Genomic DNA, 8235 nt, shown 5'->3' on the forward strand with positions numbered 1-8235 from the left:
TCTGATCCTCCTCTCCCGCTGAGCACCACAGCCAGGGGCCACAAACTCTCTGGGTGTGTGCACACACACACACACACACACACACACACAAAAGGACTGGCCGTGTGCGCGATGATGCTCTGTTCCGGCCTCCAAAGACAAGTACAGGCAGGAGGCATGTGTGGCCAAACGTTCGTCTGTTGACTAAAAATAGGAAAGACATTGTTTCCTGCAGCAATGTCACACCCCCTTCTCTAAAAATCCCTCAAGCTTTTCCCGCTTTAGATTCTCACAGTGAAACAAAGAAAACTATGGGTTTGGGGGGGATGGGTCTCAAGCCCTTTTCTGTTTGCAGCCAAACCTTTACAGTACAGCAAAGCTCCTACAACTACATTGGAAATAATGCAAAGTGAAACAATACGCCCCAGGTCAAAGTGTCGCCATCATAAAACTCTTATCAGCCGTCTTACAGGTGTAAAAAGAAGTACTCACCCTCGTCCTCTTTGGTGGCTCGCAAAAAAACATGATGTATTTTCTTTTTATTTATGTGTGTACAAAAAAACAGTTAATCTATATTAATGTAATCTTTATGATCCAGTATCATATCAGAAACCAATATCAGTGGATTTCATGTATGGGAAATTTCACCTTTTGACTTTTAGAAGTTTTTTCCACAAACATTTAAATTTGTTTCCATATTCTACTACCTTAATTCAGTAGGTATGACCTTGATTTGTTGATTTGTTGTCTTTTGCCATCACCGTTGCTCTGCAAACTTTGCATATTAAGGTCTCTTGCGCCACTTCTGCTCACTTTGCACTTTGTTTTACCACACAGCATGTGTGCTTTACGGGTTTAATGAATAAAATGTGAATTGACTGGATACAAAAATCCTTATATGGATGTGATACATCATGGACAATTTTGCCCAGTAATTCAGAAATGGAAGTAGCCTGGCTAACTTTTCTAATGGGATGGCAGCCTCTGTACAAATTGCTACAAAATCTTCAACAAAACTGTAATGCTAGCGTGATTAAGAAAGATGTAATTACCGACGTAATTCAAACTGCATATGTAAGAGATTACTTATTATTTATTATGTTTAGACAGTTCAACGACACGGGAAAACTCACGCTCTTAGTTTTGGAGGAGATGGTTTCGTGTTTGTCATGATTGTACCACAATTGAGCAGTCTGCCATTACTCCACGTGAACATTCCTCCGCCTCACAATGACAGCACATCATCCATATTATGTCAATTTCTGTGAGATTCTGCGTTTAACAATAAATTCTTTTTAGTGGCCAATTCCAGGGTTCCATTAATGTGGAAATCATTGAGCCAAATGGTCTGGTGCATGTGGGGCATCCATGCATGAATACAGAAGAAGTTCTCACCCAACCCTAAAAGGTGTAATAACAACCTTGGACAGCAAAAATATCACGGTTTTACAGTATTATAATTATAACTATAAGTATTTCCACGTTGTGGCTATGTTGGACGTCCACTTTCTCTCATACCACAGGAAAGGTATAAAAGGGACAAACGTATCATTTTTGCGTTCTGTGACTTTTCATACAGTGGTATACCTTGAAATTGGTAACCGGTCCATGCCTTGTGACAGCTGTGTTTGTTTGTCTATGGGCATTGTGCTATGGTTCCACACAAAGAGGAACTATTGAAGAAATGTCATGTTTGCATCAGTGAACACCTACTATGTATTACTGCAGAGGTGCTATCATTGACTATTGAATATAAGCGCTGCATGCTACAGCAGCAGAAAGAGTTCAGACGTTTCTGGGCTTCCTTTGCTTTAATGTACATATTTGAGCAATGGTTGTCACTATTTACATTTGGAGGTAGCTAGACCGTTGTGTGGAAACTAGTAATTCACTGTATTCACGTGTAAGGACAGGTAACACTGTGAAACTGTAACAGATGGATGTATGTTGCGTGTACTGTAAGCATGTAGGCACATAAGTAGTGTTTGCCGACATGAAAAAGCTGTACATTTGCCAAAACTGACAAACACAGAACGGGTTGTCTCAGTCACACAAAACTAAATTGAGTGTTTGGATGACACAGAGATTTGCTTCACGTAAATAATTGTTGTTAATTCAATAGAAGGAGCAGCAGCATTAGAACAGTAAAAAAAAGGAGTGACTGCAGGATAAAAAACTGGGCTGGATAAAGCCTGTGTCCATACACTGTTTACTTAGAACCTAAAAGGAATAAAGGTGGCCAGTTGGAGCAAAAAAAAAAGAAGAAAGTGAACTATAAAATCATGTTTGTCTGTATCAGATCTATTGTCTTTGGTTGGGTTTAGAAGAGATTTCACAAGTTTCCATGACATAGGCAAGGTTGAGCTCTCGATTTTTGTTCCAAGCTAGGACACTCGGGATTTTTAAGATTAGATGAAGCTGCGTGTTAAAAACCATGAAGCCTCATGCCTAGCACCTGATACCAGGAGTTAAGATCAGAGAATGCATGTACATTGGTCTGTTTATATATCAGGTCAGTAGTGGGCTTGTGAATATAAGCAGAGATTTGATTGCCTTGGATCTACACAACAAAACTCTGGAGCACAGGTAAAACTTGCACCTATGGGATGATTCCAGATATGGGATGCAAATGCCCTCTGACATAACCTCTACATGTCAACAGGGATGGAATGCCCATAGCCGCATTCTGTACTATGTTAAAAAAAAACCCCACTATGAGCGTCAACCCCAAATTCACCTTTGACCTATGTCCTTGTGACCAAGAGCACACAAACCTTACAGCAGGTGGGTTAACACACCGGATTTCACCAAGTAGTGTAGACTGTATCGGTTTAATACACATTAAGCATGCACCAATCAATCGGCCGGCCAGTCAATCAGTCAATAAGTTCCAATTTCTTACATATGAAACCGATCTCATCCCTCCATATTATCTAGCTCGGCAAAGGTCTGAAAGTCAGCCAATGTCCTCCTTTGCTCTGCCAGATGGACAGCTAGCCAAGTTTAAAGCTAAATCTGGTGGGAGCAAAACTCATAGCACTTATGAGCAGTGAAAAGATCAAAGCTACTATGAGGAAAATAATAAAGCTCATGGCATTGGCCATTTTAGGTTGATGTGCACTTTATTTTTAGTGTGAGGCTCAAATTAGGTCTGCAGCGTCAAGCGATGTTTACACTTGCACCCATTTTGCCTCCGCACTGTCGTGACAGTGAGTGTCATCGCTTTATTTGCTTTATCATTTATTATTACAATTTATCATTTGTCACAAATAAATTACACAATTTGTGACCGCAAATGGTGCGCATTGGCACAAAATCACCACTACACAACCTATTTACAACTTTTCAAGTCCTGCATATGTCTAGTGCATGACAACAGTACATGCGACATACATAATGCGACATTGTTCACACATGGGTATGCATTGTGACCAACATTTCAATGGCATTATTTGGTCCTGCTGTGTCCCACGTGACTGGGCATCATTAATTTCTCTATTTGCAAGGGACCCAACAAAATGTTGAACTCCAGGAAAGATGCTCACACAGACAAATAGATAATATCCCGGAGCTGCAGAAAGACAATGCTCAAACAGCAAGAAGGAGGCATAAACTATAAAAAAGGAGACACGGACAGTGTGGGAGAGGAACTAGAAGATGTCGCTTGGGACATTATGATCACTTGTTAACAGAAAATCACAAGGAAGATCGAAGCGGCTACAGAAAGTACTTCAGAATTCCGCCGACTTGCTCCAAGAGGTGCTGGAAAGTTAATATATGGCATTATAACCTGAGATCACCGTATCAAAAGTAATAAACTTTAACGTCTCAAGAGTATTTAACATTGCAATTGGAATGTCACGTTTTTAATAAATTAAACACACATAGGACAAAAGACCAAAAAAACTGATGAAAATAAAATGGTCTCTCAGCTTCTTTGAGAAAATTGCACTTCATAAAAATTATATTATTCAAATCAAATTATGCAAGGCATTCAAGCATCCATATAACAAAAACATCAAAGATTCATAATCATTAGACAAATGGTCAATGACTTAATTGACTTAATTAGCTGCTGAGTCCCACCTGTGTCTCTGCAAAGATTTTTTGCTTGCTGGCGGCCATGTTTTTCCAACCAATCTTGCTCACATTTTACACATAAACAACAATAGACAACAAGGACCCTAATCCATACATTTTAAATTGAGCACAAACAAGAAGGCAGAAAGAGGCACAAGAAAGTCTAAATGTATAACACTAACAAATATGCAGGCACTGCATGACAAATGCAGTGATAGCAAGAAAGAGGGGGCGGTTTAGCAATGCATCCATAAATGCTAGGCACATACTTCTTTATCTCGACCGTGGAATGTGGTGCCAGCCTCTTGAGTGTGAATGCAGAATATCTGACCTCCTTACACGTACGCTCAGGTGCTAGCTGACCATCTACAACACGCACTTCAAGCCATTGCCGAGCAAAATCAGAAAGACCTTGCATGCAGAAAGCACACAATCCGACTTCAGTATATTAATAGTGATATGAAAAATAAGAGGGGAAGGCAGAAAGAGCACATCAGAGGAGTGTGTGGCATGCACTTCCATCTGTGCAGAACAAAATGTGCCAGACGCATGTTTGAAAGTAACCCTGGCAAACGAGCAACCGCATTAGTCAGAGGTCACAGAGAGAGAGAGAAAGCTTGAAAAAAAATAAAACGCCTTTGGAATACATGCAGCACCCTGAGGGGAGCTAAAGAGGCGACTCAAGCAATCTGAGAGAAGAGGAAAGTGAAGACGCGGCAATGTAGGGTACAACATACATCAGCCTAGGCGTGAATGGGATACAGTATAATGCAGGGGAGATACCTTGAAAATGCGCAGTATACACTCAATGTCTCACACAAAAAAACCCGTGTTTGATCCTTTTTATCTTTATATATCTCAGTTTGGAGAAGGGGGTTTACATTTCACGCACGCGCACACACAGACACACATATACAGATGTAATCTCCCACTAATCACATTTGCAGGCCTTGGGCTGAGCAGTTACATGACAGTGCTGAACAGATGGGCCTACATGCACCGACCGTGGCATCCCTGGGATTAGCAAAGTCCAGAAGGTGCCGGAAGTTGCAGGGACGCCGTCTTTGCTTGGTGCTCAGGCAAGGTAACCCCAGAAGGTGTAATCGCTAGACGATAGGGGAACACCAAACTTAATACAACATTTTTCAAGTCGATCTTGTACTGGATGTCATTACGCTTCAAGAGCTCATGACTGTAGAAGCCAGAGGAGCTCTGGAATGTGGGGAAAACAACCGACCCCCCGTCCCTTTTGGATGAAACTGAAGTATTATATAACCACTCAATCACACAATGCTCCATCTACGTGCAATGACAGACCGTTGTGCTATAAAATAAATACATTATTCCTCAGTGGATGTGAGCGGGGCAGCACACGAAATTGATGCGGGCCCCTTTCGGCATAACGTTAAGGCATTCCAGTCATGAGTCTGAACCGATGACCTCTGTGTGTCATATGTTAAGTGTTGAGAACCAGACCTCCAGGCGGATACACCAAATATCAATACTGGCCACCACATAGAAAGCTTAGTTTATGAGACTTTTCACAGAGAAAATGTATTCAACCTTGAAGGAAGCATGAATGATTAAATTAACACAAATGTAACACCCAAGCAAATGCCATCCATCCATTTTCCGCAGAGCACTTCATTTCACACACACACACACACACACACACGGTGGGAGAGTGAGACAGAGCTTCCCACACACCTTGTCTTAAATATTACTATGTGTTCTTTCAAAAGCATATTTAAAAGCTTTTGTTGACAACTGAACTGTAAAGAAATAAACTGAATTTATAAACAACGGGTGTATTCAAGCCAACAGACCTCCATTTGTTTTGGTATATTTTAGTTTTGTGACGTAATAAGTCACAAAGCTGCACAGTCATTTGTGCATGTTTTTGTGTGTGGTCCAGACCACAAGTGTGAATGCAGCCAAACAGAGTTGTGACTTAACTTTAAGATAATGGTGATCAGTGAATCAGTCATCAAATGAACAACCAATATATGAAAAAACTATATACTATACAGTATGTTCATCGGGTCTTGAAAAGGAGAGTTTGTCTTATAATAAGGGATGACACAGATACATTTAGACCACCACAGGTTGATTTGGTGCTACCTTGTTGTGTAAAATTTGACACTGCTCGCTCTTTAGTATAGGACTGTCTGTGTCTGTGCTTCGTAACCCACTTCATATGGAGATACTACAACTGCCAAGGTGTCAAATTATAGCCCATCCATTCATAAAATGTAGTGAGATATCAGATGTGCAATGATGCATACATTGTTTAAAATCAGCACACACTTTAATTACTCTTGCCATCGCCTGCATTTGTTGACACCATATTCGTTGCGGTTGGTGTTAGGTCACTTTACTCAGGACGAGATTCCGCTGGCAGAGAGACCGGTTCCCCTGTATGGTCCTGGACGACCTTCACACTTTACCATACAAAGTTAACTGACTCGGGTCCATTCTAACCTGGCCAAACGTGACAAGTGTGAACACACACTTATAATATCAATATATATGATGTCAATATTGTACTGTGGCTGAGTATTGCGCAGAAGTTGTAAACAAACCCTCTGCACTGATATTATTGATTGCCAATGATGCGTAGTTATAAATGGCACTCACAAACAGCAGCTTGCTGAAAGTCAATTAAGACTGCTTAATTTAAGAAATCAAGACAACAAACTTTGAATGGTGCCTATGTTTCAAATCGCCCTATTTTTTACGCCACTCTACGCACCTCTTTGCAAAGAAGACCTTCATAAGTAGTCAGTCATGTATATATGTATCATTTATTAGCAGTGTAGAGAGGCGGTGGCAGTGCACGGCATTGTTCGTGGGTGAACCTCCGCCACACCCAAAGCACTCCCCCGGGGGGTTAACCGTGCATGGGGTTCACTGCCAATGAGCAGAGTATGGCCGCCATGCAAAACCTTACTGCTGCCGGTTGTAGCAACACCAACTGATCGACTTGAACGTGCACAAATAGGAAAGCAAACAAACAAAAGCAAAATGGCAACACAATACGACTCAACTGGCGCCATAAGACGCAGCTACTAGCTCAATTAGCATGTTGCTAGCTTGATGAGGAGAGCGCATGATTTATTGCACGCAGTATATCAAACACACTTCCGCCGTGCTACTTTAATGGTATGTGTGTGTACGAGTGTGAGGGGGGCCTACTATATATTCACGTGGGCGCGTGGGCTTGACACTAAACTAGCTATTGTGATCCACGCAGATATAGAAATAAAAACCTTAAGTCAAAATAATCACTCTCATGTTCTCCTTATGGATTTGTTTGATATATTTGATACAAGAGGACGCCGCAACATAAAAACAAACACACACACCCCAAAAAGAAAAAAAAACGTTAGCTAGCTAAACCCAAGCCGACGGTTGAGAAGTGATTTACTTGACAAGGATAACAAACTAACACATTTCTGTATAACTCACCCGAGCACCGGATGACGTTCTCTTTTTTTGGGGGGGTCGTCTCTCTGTAATATTCCAACGGGTTCATAAGAAGACGACAGACAGAGAAAGGAGACCGTTTTTTTAGGGGGGTTGCAAGCAGGCATTAGCCGAGGACAGAGCGATGCACCCTCAACAGCTGTGTTCTGTTTTGAATGAGGACTAAGGGGATGCACGGCCGAGGGGCGGGGCTTCCAACAAGTACACAGTATTACGTTGCTTTTAATGCCATTGGGAAATATCAATACTTTCGAGCCCAACTGCAGAGGTCAGTTGAAAGTAAACACAAAAACACGACGGTCGACTCATCATAGTTAGCATTAAAGTCAAGATACTGAAAACTAGTGTGCGCTGGTAAAAAAAATAAATCAAATTAAAGTGGAAGCTTTTGAGAGGTTTTTCTTAAGAATTTTCCAACTTCCCGAGATAACGAACGCACCACAAAAGTCGGACGTGGCGTCATAAAACATATTTGAAATGCTCAAAACCACTTTATACAGTATACACACGGTTATATGTCTTGTAATAAGTAACTATGATTACTTGGGCATATTTATATTTTTTAAAGGCTACTTTTCACAAATACAATACAATACAAATGCCCCCTGGTGGTGATTATCCGGATTTAGGGAACAGCTATGTGAATAAATAAAGTGTCGCTTGTATTCTACCGCCCCCTGATGGCCAAAC

The 8235-nt window shown here is 41.1% G+C and overlaps 1 protein-coding gene across 4 annotated transcripts in view; it reads right to left on the reverse strand.

Moving 5' to 3' along the window:
- The window catches only part of ralgps2 (Ral GEF with PH domain and SH3 binding motif 2), a 55718-nt gene extending 48009 nt beyond the window's left edge, over positions 1-7709 (reverse strand). For all 4 annotated transcript variants that reach the window (XM_058072274.2, XM_058072272.2, XM_058072273.2 and 1 more), the window contains exon 1: positions 7528-7709. The gene's annotated coding sequence lies outside the window, so the exon portion shown is untranslated. The remainder of the gene's footprint in view (positions 1-7527) is intronic.
- Positions 7710-8235: the final 526 nt, after the last annotated feature.

Source organism: Doryrhamphus excisus, linkage group LG4 (genome assembly GCF_037039965.1).
Source record: "Doryrhamphus excisus strain RoL-2023G ecotype Guam linkage group LG4, RoL_Dexc_Guam_v1.1, whole genome shotgun sequence".
Taxonomy (NCBI): domain Eukaryota; kingdom Metazoa; phylum Chordata; class Actinopteri; order Syngnathiformes; family Syngnathidae; genus Doryrhamphus; species Doryrhamphus excisus.